Source organism: Pogonomyrmex barbatus, unplaced genomic scaffold, assembly GCF_055798465.1.
Source record: "Pogonomyrmex barbatus isolate J1 unplaced genomic scaffold, ASM5579846v1 scaffold19, whole genome shotgun sequence".
Lineage (NCBI taxonomy): Eukaryota > Metazoa > Arthropoda > Insecta > Hymenoptera > Formicidae > Pogonomyrmex > Pogonomyrmex barbatus.
Genome location: NW_028297115.1, coordinates 167,155 through 179,151, shown reverse-complemented (window position 1 = coordinate 179,151; position 11,997 = coordinate 167,155).

Here is an 11,997-nt window from a genome sequence, read left to right as displayed (position 1 = left end):
AGAGAAATAACGTCTGCGTCTTCATTACACGGGACAACAGATCTCAACTTCTTCTTCCCTCTTTTTTCATCTCGGTTAGATTCAAGATTCAAGAGAGTCTTCAGGAAAGTCTTCAACGTAAAACGAAGCTAAATTTCCACGTTTCCTGAATTTTGTGATACTCGATTTCTACTTTTTTAAAAACGAATTTGAAAAATTGTATAATACACAAAAAGAAATTAGTCTTAAATCAAGATTGTATATTGTATATATAGGCAAGAATATTTTAATTTTCTTATAAAAATATTAGTCAATGATATTGACTACAAGTATAGATATTCCCATATAAACTATTGTATCCCATAAAAAATATTGTATTCTTCATATGCAAGATTTTTGGTCTTAAGCTGAACAAAAGTAGTAAGTTTGCATCAATACAAATTCAATGAAATCAAGATTAAAATTTTTATAAAGATTACAATATTCTTAATTATATATGAGAACATTTGCCTTAATTTAGCACTTGACTCTTTTGAACAGTCACATCGATTTTATGATGTCACAGGCTAGAAATAACGTGCGGTAATTTCGTTGCGACGCTTATAGCTTTATTTCATAGTTTTCTCTCAAAAATATAATAATTTTGTGATTCTGAAATATGTAAAATGTACGGAGAACTAAGACATCTGTCCGATTTGTCATGTAGTAGTGTAAAATAATTTTTAAGGTAAGATTATTTTTCAGCCAGCCTAGATATCATGGGCGCTTGAGCATGACTGAAAAATAATCTCTTATTTCATTTATGTGACAGATCGAGATGTCTCATAAAATTATTATGTTTTTGTTTTTTTATTATGTGTTAAGAAAAAAACTAAGAAATAAAGCTATACGTCACAACGAAATTACTGCACGTCATGTCTCGTCTATGATATCATAAGTCAATATGGCCGCGGCCGGCGAAAGAATCGAACTTTCAGACTAATTTTTTTCTCTGTGTATGTTTTATTTATATAGTACAGAAATATACAAATATATTTAAAACAAATAAGACAGAAGATAGATATTGAAGATATTTTTTATTTTCAATATTTATTCTCCGATTACATATACATGTAAGTATATACGATTCGTCTCTATTCCCCGTCTTAAAAAGTTTTCTCGATTTCTTTTTTAATAATTTCGCCGGCGCTATGGAATCAAACGCGTCCGCCAGAAAAATTCGGAAAGAAATAGAACGAGAACGTAAACGGTGAATGAAATGGACCGAAAGGAGAGAGGAGGGGAAAAATATTCACGGTTAACGCGTGCATCGAAAGCAGGTCTCCACTCATTCAGTTTATCCAAATTAATTGGCCGTAAATTAAGTGGCCCGGTCTGACGAGCGAGCAAGCGGTCACGATGAAGAAAACGGGATAGTGCCGACTGAAGCTCCAAGAGAGACGACTGAACACGCGTCTAGGGGGGGGAGAGAGAGAGAGAGAGAGAGAGAGAGAGAGAGAGAGAGAGAGAGAGAGAGTAAGGTGAACGAAAAAGGATACGAATAGGTGCTGAAAAAAACGAAAGAGCAAGAGGAAGAAGAATAAGAAAGATTAAAAGATGGACGAAAGATTAAAAAACCGAAAAGGGTGGACCGTCCGGGGGGACAGTAGCGCATCGACACGCCATTATGTGGCGGCTGGGACTAATTTATACAAGGGAAAGACCGAGGCATCACGGAAAGTCAATCGCGCTGCCGAAAGAGAAGGAGAGACAGGCTCGGTGGCATTATTCAAAGGAAGGAGCCTCATCCTAATTGGAAGTCTGCCACTGTTTCAGCCGGGTGTACCGGTGCTCGAATTCGTGTCTTCCGCCGAGGATTACGAAGAATCAGAAACGGGAATTATTCCGAGGAATAAAGTAAATTATCTCTGTTGCGACTTGGTTGTTTGGACATTCGAAGGTATTGCAAAAGGGATACGTCGGAGATATATGAGCGCGCGATAAAATTGTTTAAATATTATCCTTTTTTTTATTATCCTGTTTCTTTAACACATTTCTTTTCTTATTTTAATTAGACGAAATTCATTTCATATATAGATTTCAATTTTAAACTTTTATTAATTTCATATATTTTTATAAATTTATATTTTATAATTTTATATATAAATATTATTTCGATTGGATTTAGTATTATATTGGGGAGTAATGCTAACGCGCACTTTGTACTTAATACTTTTAAAGATAGGCTTCGGAAAAGATAGGCGTTTTGATATAATCAGAGAAGAGTGAAATAATCGCGTCGTTGCTCGGAACACCATAAATCGGATGCATCGGTAAGCGTGAGTGCGGATCATGTGTCGTCGCCGGTAATTGCCGGCGAGATGAATCGAGACGAAATCCCGTTTCCGACTTCGTAGAAAATTTACGAAGCCGATCGAGGCGGCATCGTAGCATTTACGGCGAGAAAGTTATCCGCCACGGCTGCAAGAAAGTCGCGGCCGATGCAAACGCGTCTCGGCGAACTCTTCAAAAGTACCGAGGAACCCCTGTTCCTAATTAGGAACAAGCTTGATAGTCGTTCTTACACGTATTAAGCGATTGAGTGAATGCGAAAGCGGCGAAACGGGAGTAAAATTCATAAGTTATTTTCGTTCGCCTCGTCGCATCTGAATTGCACATTCCCTCCCAGGGAATTTATTATTTCCTTCTCGTAAAATAAATATTGGATTAAAAAAATTATTTTAATATTCAAATATATAATTTTTCATATAAATTTCGTAAATTTTATCGAAAGCGCGCATCTCAAAGAATTAAAATGAAATCATTATTTCAGAGAAACCCAATAGTAACACAAAATATTTAACTAATAATTTTATGATATAATTATTAATATAATTAATTTTATAATATTTTTTTATTCGTAATGACTCGTAAGTTACGAGTTTCCGTAATCGTTATTATACTCGACAAAATTTAATCGTCAAGCTCGAGCTCGAATCAGTGTCGTACGATCGCACGGGGGAACAATAACTGCGTTATTTGATCGCCGGTACTTTTCCGGGTGCGAAAACGCGAGGCGTTTTACACGCGAGACGATTGTCGGGCGTGGAATGCTAGTTTAAGTAGCTGTTTCACCGGCTCCCGGTATTCCTGAAGCAATTAGCGCGTTGACGCGAGGCGAGCGCGGGGGCGAGCGGACGGAAATCACTTTAATATCTTTCTACCTCGACAACCGGAGGCGCGATCGGTTTGTAAATAGGATGAAATGACACCGCTTTATGAATTGTCGGCGTAAACGCTCGTTTTTTCTCCCGATTTTGCCGGAGAGACGACAGCGAAGCCGCGCATAATCGTACAGGCCCCGCCGCGCAGACGCGGCGCGATGAAAAACAAAAAGATCGTAATTATTTCCATTCGACTCGTCTTCATGGAGAAGTCGCTGCTACTATTAATTGCCAAACGGAACTCGTTTCCTATGAATATTGATGAAGAGAGAGAGAGAGAGAAAGAAACAGGAGAGAAGGAGAACCTCTGTTTTAATTTCTCGCCGATCGGCAAAAGAAATCGAGTTATACGAACGACATCGTCTTCAGCCTTCAAATTTATATTCATTGCGACACAACTAACGTTAAATGCTGATATGTTTTAATATGTTTGTGTCATGTGTATTTATTTAATAAGTCTATTAATTTACATTCTGAAATTATTTATTAAATATTCACCATAATAATATTACCAAACATATTCTAATATTTTATTGATTTCCAATCTTTTAATTTTTCAATCAAAAATTTTAATTAAGTTTCTGGATAAAAAGTCTAACTTAATTTATATTTAAAAAATTCTACTATATACTTGCCATAAATTTGTAACTGTAAATTTTATTTACATTCTGAATTTGAAAACTGCGTTTTTGTCTCATTTAAACATATTCTTCTTTTTTTTCAATACTAGATACATTCGAAGAGCACGGCACTATCGCATCTATTGCTTTCTAAGTAAAGCCATTATCTTAACATTATTAAATAAACATCAAATATCCCAGAAAATATCTAAAATCTTTTAGACGTTTTCAAGATGTTATTTGAACTTTGTGTTTTCTGGAATATTTTCCGTTTTCCGCATCCGAGAAGAATCAATCGTTACGGAAGAAAGCAGCGCCATATCTCGAGCGAAAATTTCGGAAATGTTCGAGTGGCAGATCACGTCTTCGGTATGGCCGACGGCAAAAACGACGGCAGAATCCTGGGGCAATTAGTCGATATTTTAATGCGCAAAAAGCCGATCCCTCGTTAGATCCTCTCGCAGCGGAGGACCGAACGCCCGCTACTTCCCAAAGGACCATTGAGAAAAACGAACTCGGACACCGGGACCGATGCGGCACTTGCCTTGTTAGCGCAAGGATTCCCGGGTTGACAGCTTCGAACAAAAATAACACGGACGTTAACCCGTTTGCACGGCTACGAAGCATCGCGCAAATCGACCGACCGCTTCTTCGCCGAGAGATGACGTTTCATTCCACCGTAAATTTATCAATGAGACGAATTCTCATAAGCAATATTAATTTTCTGTGTCCAATTTGCATTTCCGATGTGTCTTCGGATAAGCCAAAATTAGTCGAACGAATGAAAAAAATATATATGTTAATATACCGATATACGAATATACGATCAACGTTCTAAAAAGATACCGTTGAGCACACATAAATTTGCTAAATAAAACAAATTTATTATCGGTAATCAAATAATTAAGATATTAATTAATAGAATCGTTAATATCTTACGCTAATTTTACGTAAATTATTGAGCTTTATTATTATGATGTAATTACTCAGTTATTTAAATCGTTTCTACAAGATCGAATATTATTAAACTTGACAAAATATTAAAATATATTTCGCGAACACATTAATTTTTTTCTGCCGTAATCCGTATTTAGCCGTATTAATGGGCCGATCGTGCATGTACGTGGGAAACGCGTGCGCTTATCGGATTCTCCAATTAAGTATGCGATCTTCCCGGCACGACTGTTACACCTATAGTTCTACCTACTTGGGCGCGCGGAAGTGATTGCGGAGAGCAAGAAATAATTAGAGCTTTCGAGCGAGAGCAAAAGGGAAGCACCGGTCCCAGCGGGGACTTCCTTAATTGACCTCTGTTTACATGCACTCCCGTGCTGGCTTACACACGTCGCCGTGGTTTATCCGATCGAGCGCGAAATCGGAGTGCGAAACTCGCCTTCACGCGCTGAACTCTCGCCGACCGACACAATCGCGTAATGTGCGAAATGTTCCATAACTGAACCATCGAAATCACATACAATTTCATCACTTTAATTGACACGCATGTCAAAGTATATATATATATATATATATATATATATATATATACACGATAAGAATAATATTTCTAATTGATGCGCGCTTTAATCTGCGAAACTTGATCTTTCTGTTCCCATCCCTTATTTTAGAATTATTTTTCAGATCATCATTTTTATCTCTCCTCTTTTTCTTTAGCTTCAGTATTTAGTTTGGAATGTTGTGTTATTTTCCATTTTCGATACTTCGCATTTATTGTCCGTGAAAGACTACGAGAGAGAAAGAATACGAAGAATCGAGTTTGTACTACAATCGCCTCCGGCTGTATTATTCGCCTCGGTCCTCGGGACCGACGCGGCTGCCCTTCGTTCCCAATCCCGATCCAATTTGATGCACGGTAGCTCCGGGAGATACTACATAAGGAAGGGGGCTGCGGGAGTAAATGGTAAATAACCGTGCCGTCCCTACACGGCCCGGCCACGGGCGGAGAGAGAGCCTAATTAAACGATGTACAATTTATAACACCAGCCAGAAGGTCTAATGGCTCGCGTTCCTGGAAACCCGTTGGTTTCACTGTAGGACCACACCTAGCCGGTCCTTCGGAGAGATTGTCATCGGGTCTAAGGAATGACGCCGCCGCCTCGTTCACGATTTGTATGTAGCGCGCCATAGCTTTTGACATTACGCGAAGGGAACCGCGCGACGATCGCACGCATCATAGAAATTAATCATTGCATTTCATTATTATTGACTCCTGTTTAAATTTCTCGACGATCAAGCGCTTAAATGAAGAAGATTTCATCGACCATCGCGAAAGAAATCTCAAGTCTCGATTATAATAATAAAAGAATAAGAAGCGTAATTAACTATTTCTTTTATGACATACAATTTAAATATTTTAATAATTTACTCTCTCTCTCTCTCTCTCTCTCTCTCTCTCTCTCTCTCTCTCATATCTCTGGTTGAAATCAAATATAAAAGAATTGAGTAACCGAAAGACACGGACAACGGGAATTGACGCTGCAGAGCTTCGCGTTTGCGTTTCCTCGTGAACGAAAGATACACGATAATATTGATAATGCATCGATTTATGCATTTATTCTTAATGACGATTCGTATAATATAACAAGAATAACGGAGAAGAGCGAGAGAAAAAGAGGGAACGAGGGCATTTTCCACGGATACTGTAAACCGATCTTTCTCTCGTGTCTGAGTACGTCATAACTTTATTATCATCGCCCGATGGAATGCGACTGGCAAGATGACGTTCTTTAATTTTACACTATTGACGAACGTGTCGATTAAACGGGATCGCTTATTGATAATTCGTAAGCCCATTTAACGATCCACGTCGGAATGCCAGTACCGGGCGAGTCTTCAGAATGAAAATTAAGAACTCGGCGACGTGAGGTAGCTTAACACTGATAAAAATACCAGCCTTATCTCGATCGGCGAAACCGAAATTAGTAGCTGGCGGGCGCCCGCACTCCATGAAGGAGCAGGTAAACTAAATAAAACGCGAAACTTATACTCACAATTAGAGAGATATCTCTTTTTCCCCCTTCCGACGCAGTCTCGGACTGGCAGCAAACGCGCACGTCCATGTGGCGAGCAGTAAAATAATCAGATTTAATACGCGCAATTATTTTCGTTACGCGAATGCGTAAATTAACTCGCGTTATTTTTCCAACGTCCCCCTCTAATAGGTTGTTAAAGTAGAGCTCGAGATAATCGCGCTCGTAACCTGTGCAAGATCGAAGAGCGTCTCCGCATCAAGTTTTACATGATTATTATGGCGAAGATAATTTATATTGAAGAATTTCTCTTATCTGCGGGTATATTAAATACTTCTTTTTCTCTTTTCAAGTGGATAATATCTTATGTTTATTTATATGAATACAATATATGAATTTCACAGGGCAATTGTTTGAATCCTTCAATTTTCAAAATAATAAAATATTAATCTTCTAGATTTTATACTTTTTTTTTTAAATTTTAATATTATGTTACAAATGAAATTTTTGAATTAATTAATATTTACGCATCAGTTTTATATTTTACGTGTTCGCCAAAATCTTAAAAATCATACTTAATATTGTTAGGAAGAGAAGTGATGACTATTAACTCACGTTGCCTATTGAAATTAATCCTATCGCTCTGGCTATAATCATTACGCACTGTCGCTATTGAGTCATCATGGCCAGTAACATCACGATGCAGAAAGGGTGCGTCTTGCTCTTGACGAATTATTTCATGTAATTTATCGCGATCACGCGATAGCCAGCGACGGAATTATTATCGCGTCGCACGATAAAGATAAATTGAGAACTTTGTGTATCGTGAGTTAGCGCCGGGTTTCTTGGTCCTCGCCAGCAAAAATTCCAGCCTTATCTTCGTTGATGAAGTCGAAATTAGTAACCGGCTACCGTACAAGCCCCGCTTGGGATTGGTGGTAGTGATGGCGGAAACGAAGACGACATTCATACTGTTGATGATGACAAGTGTTGCGATCGTTCCTACGATAATATTTGTTAATATTGCCCGCCAAGCTGCATAATGAGAAAAATAGCAATATCATTAAAAAGTACCAAATCTTTTAGATCAATTCTGACCTTAAATATATAAAAGAGAGAAGAAAACAGGTATAATTGTCAATCAAACAAAATATAAATATATCGATATAAATATATATATATATATATATATATATATATATATAGACAGCGTAAAATAGTAACTTCAGTTCAAGCTTTCAGCTCAAAATAGCCAGCAAGTAGTCAAGATCGAATTCTAGAGTTTATCGATTTGGAAGATTTAATAATCCGATAAAGTTCTTATACTCTTCTCGCGCACCATCGTAATCTCTTAATTAGCGTCTAATCTATCTACGCACGATAATCCTAATTAGCACAGTGGCGGATCCATCTAATTTTCGAATGGCATAATGGCACCGGTGCGCTTGGAACGGTAGCGCACACCGACGGTGTTAATACCACCGGTGATAATAATAACAGCGATGATGGTATTGGTCGCGATTGGCGACGGCGAGCGAACGTGGTAGCGATCGTAATGGCGGTAGCGACGTGCTCGTGAACATACGCACATATTCACGTGCACACACACACACCTAACGAGGTAACACAGGCTGCCTTGCTGGGCCCCAGCGCGAGGCTCCGCTGGACATCCGTAAGTGTTGGATTCTCAGCCGTTGTTAAGTAAATTGGGTCCCAACCGGTTTCTTATTTCGTGGCCACTGTCTTACTCTCCGCGGTCGTACTCGGAGCACTCACGGAGCAAGAACCGCTCCCCGCGACGTCTTCGGCCGATCGGCTTCTTTCTTCGGGTTCGCGGGCTGAAAGTTCCAGGGCCGTATACGAGCGCGAGTCGCGGAACTCGCTGACCGATGTGGTATATCTTCGCGGACTTGTGTGACGAGCGATGAGGAATGGTCAAAATTAATTTACATATGCGAATCGCAAAAGCATTTTGTCGTCGATATTTGTCACACGTCACGTTCTGGAATTTATGAACATTCGACTTATGATAATGATGATAATTTAATTTCCTAAGAGATGCTGCGATGTCATAAATTTTAAATCTCTGTATCGATTGATATGTCTGGATCTCTCACAGCTACCTTATAAGTTATTTTGCCTAATCAAAGTTAATTAACAAATTAATTAATTTCGTAAACATAAACGATATACGCATCTTGCATCATCGCCTGTGATGACAAGAATGAAATCCAATCAAAAGAAATTAATCGTGACGGAAGAGACACAATGTTTTTAAATATTTTTTATATTTTTTTATAAGGCACTACACGCGTAAAAACTACTATCTACACATGCGCGTGCGCGCCCGTCTCTCTAGAAGTGTGTACAGCGAGAAGAATTTCTTTTGTTTCAGCTTGGGCAAACGAAGGAGACTTCCACGAGATCTCGGCAACTGATATAGCCGCTTTTTGTCAATTTATAAGGATTTATACTAGCGGCACGCGCAGATACGCTTGTTCTTTCCTGCACCCTGTGCTCGCCTCCGCAACTTTTATGTAGGGGTGGTCCTCGGACTCGGTCGAGGGTAACGAGCGTTTTTCTCGAAACGTTATCACTAGATCAAATCTTGATAAATAACGACTTACTTGTTAACGCAAAACCGAACGCAATTATAAGTGAGCAGAAATTATAAAATTTGTTATAAACAAAAATTATAAGACGAAAATATATATGAATTTATATCGAACACTTTAAATAAGTTAAATGCTTCTCCGAGTTATGTTAGCAGTGTTAAATTATTCGTGAAGAATCATTCATGCATAATAATTAAACAATTACTTTCATCGACATGGCCCCTCTTTGGTACGCGTGAATCTCTTGCTGTGACCACCCCCTCTCACCCTTCTCTCGCCCTCTTTCCGTTCCTCCCAACCGGTGGTGATTAACGCTATGAGACGGTCGGAGGAGGATCAGCCGGGGCGAAAGTGAGAGGAGCCAAAAAGAAGCGACCAAAGCTCACCCGGCGTGGCGAGAGGAGCAAGTCCTACCTTAATGATATTGTAGCCGGCGTGCACGCGCGCAGGCTTGTTCTAATTGCGCCACTGGAGCGGCCATGTTACCCGTGCTCGCGAGTGGGACGAGGAAGGCAGACTTCCACCTCGGCGATTTCGGACGTGTGTCCGTAGACACGTGAACTCTCTCTCTCTCTCTCTCTCCCCCCCTTCCTCTCTCTCTCTCACTCTCTCTTTCTCTTCCTCCCTCTCTCTTTCTCACCCTGAGTCCAGGAGGAGGAGACAAGGAGATCGCGTGTCGGTGAGAGGATCGTTGTGTCTGGAAGAGGTCCGGAGACCGCGCGGAACGGAGAAATCTTTTGGACTGGAGGAGGACCGCGATAGAGGCAAGCGAGGGGAACATTCACGGTGTACTCGTAAATACTCTCCTGCAAGAGAGTCTGCGTGCTCGTCGACGAGGAAAGACAGACGAGGACGGGCAATCGCGAGCGAAACGTTGTCGCGTCTGAAAAAGAATAGAGAAAGATAGAGGATAAGTGGGAAGGTAGGGTGAGAGAGAGAGAGAGAGAGAGAGAGAGAGAGAGAGAGAGAGAGAGAGAGAGAGAGAGAGAGAGAGAGAGAGAGAGAGAGAGAGCGTGTTGTGAAAAGGGGGAGCGAGACGGGTGGAGAATGGAAGGGTCGGAAAGGGGAAACGAACGGTGGATGGAGAAGAGGAGGGAATTCGTCGAGGTAAAAACCTGGAAATGCAGCATGGCGGTCGGGAATCGGTAGCAATTATTACGAAAGGACGACAGTTGAATGCGAATACTCCTGGCTCGGGGAGAAGGACGACCCGTGGATCTCGTGCCACCTCGTCGACCACGGGTGGCGAATCGATGCGATGATTAAGGGAACATTTCAGCGAGGATTCGTGGACTTTTTGTCTAACGACAAGTACACATATCCGTTCGGACAACCGCGAAACTTTATAGATTCAATAATAACTACTTCTTTAAATGACGCAAACCGCGAGAAATTAAAAAAATCTAAATTGCCCGACAAGAGGTTGAGCCAACTGCTCATATTTGTACTGAACTATTTTCACATTAGAGCGGACCCACCAAATATGTTCGTGCTTAGCGTGACGCTAAGTAGAGGTGAGAACACACGGGCTTTACCCGATGGGATCACCTTCGACAAAGCGAACCAACAAACCGAGCTCAGCTGACGCTGGTTTCTCTCTCGTTTTCTCAGTCATAATTCTAGCTGCGATGTATGCTGAGAAAGCAAGTTAAGTTATTAACCACGCCAGCCAAGTATTCGGCTCGACCGATTCTTGGTAATTGTTAATAGGAACGATCGTGCCACTTGGACGATGCGCATCTTTGTTGGCGAAACAGCTATCAGCGTTAACTCGTAATACTGAACGTCGGAACTTTCTCGAAATCCGGTACGACTTGGTCGAGCTTCCCGAGATAACCGAATTGTTTAGACGTAATGCCTCGTCGACATACTGGCACATTGTCGAATAATTGCAACGTCGAAGACATTATCATTCATGGCTCGCTGAAATCGATAAATATTACGGTTCAATTAGCTGAAAATTCACGCTCTTAAATCTTAATAGAATCTCATTCATGCATTTTCGGATGTTCGCAACGAAAACAACAATCTCGTATATAATAAATCAAATAAATAAAAATTTACAAATAAGAAAATATTTCGTATAATTTAAACGAAAGTTCATTTGATGGAAATACAAACAGAAAGATGTGACAATTCGCAGTTAATAAAAAAAGTTTTTTTTTTTTGTAACTCCGGCACAAATGCCTCGTAATAAAATAAAGGAAAGAGAAGTCTGGAAAATATGAAACATTCCGTAGGAAATGAATCGAGATTTAATTCAATGGAAGCAGGAATAGAACAATACTCGCATTTGCGGCGTAGACGCGTCGGATGCGTTCACGTCTGAAGCCGTTGCAATATCTTTTTCTCGTTTTTCATTAAGTGCGATACGTGCCGCACAATTATTACATTAGCTGCTCGCAAAGCCGGAGTCCGTGTGGGCTTAGCAACGACTACAACATTGGAGGTTGTGGCGGGTGTGAGTTAAAATGGGAGGGTTGTTCGGGGCAAACAGCCACTTTGGCGCAGGCGTAACCGCTGCCAGTCAATATTAACCAACGAGTCGGATTCGAGACGTTGGTGTCACCGGCGTGCAAAGAGCCGCATGGCG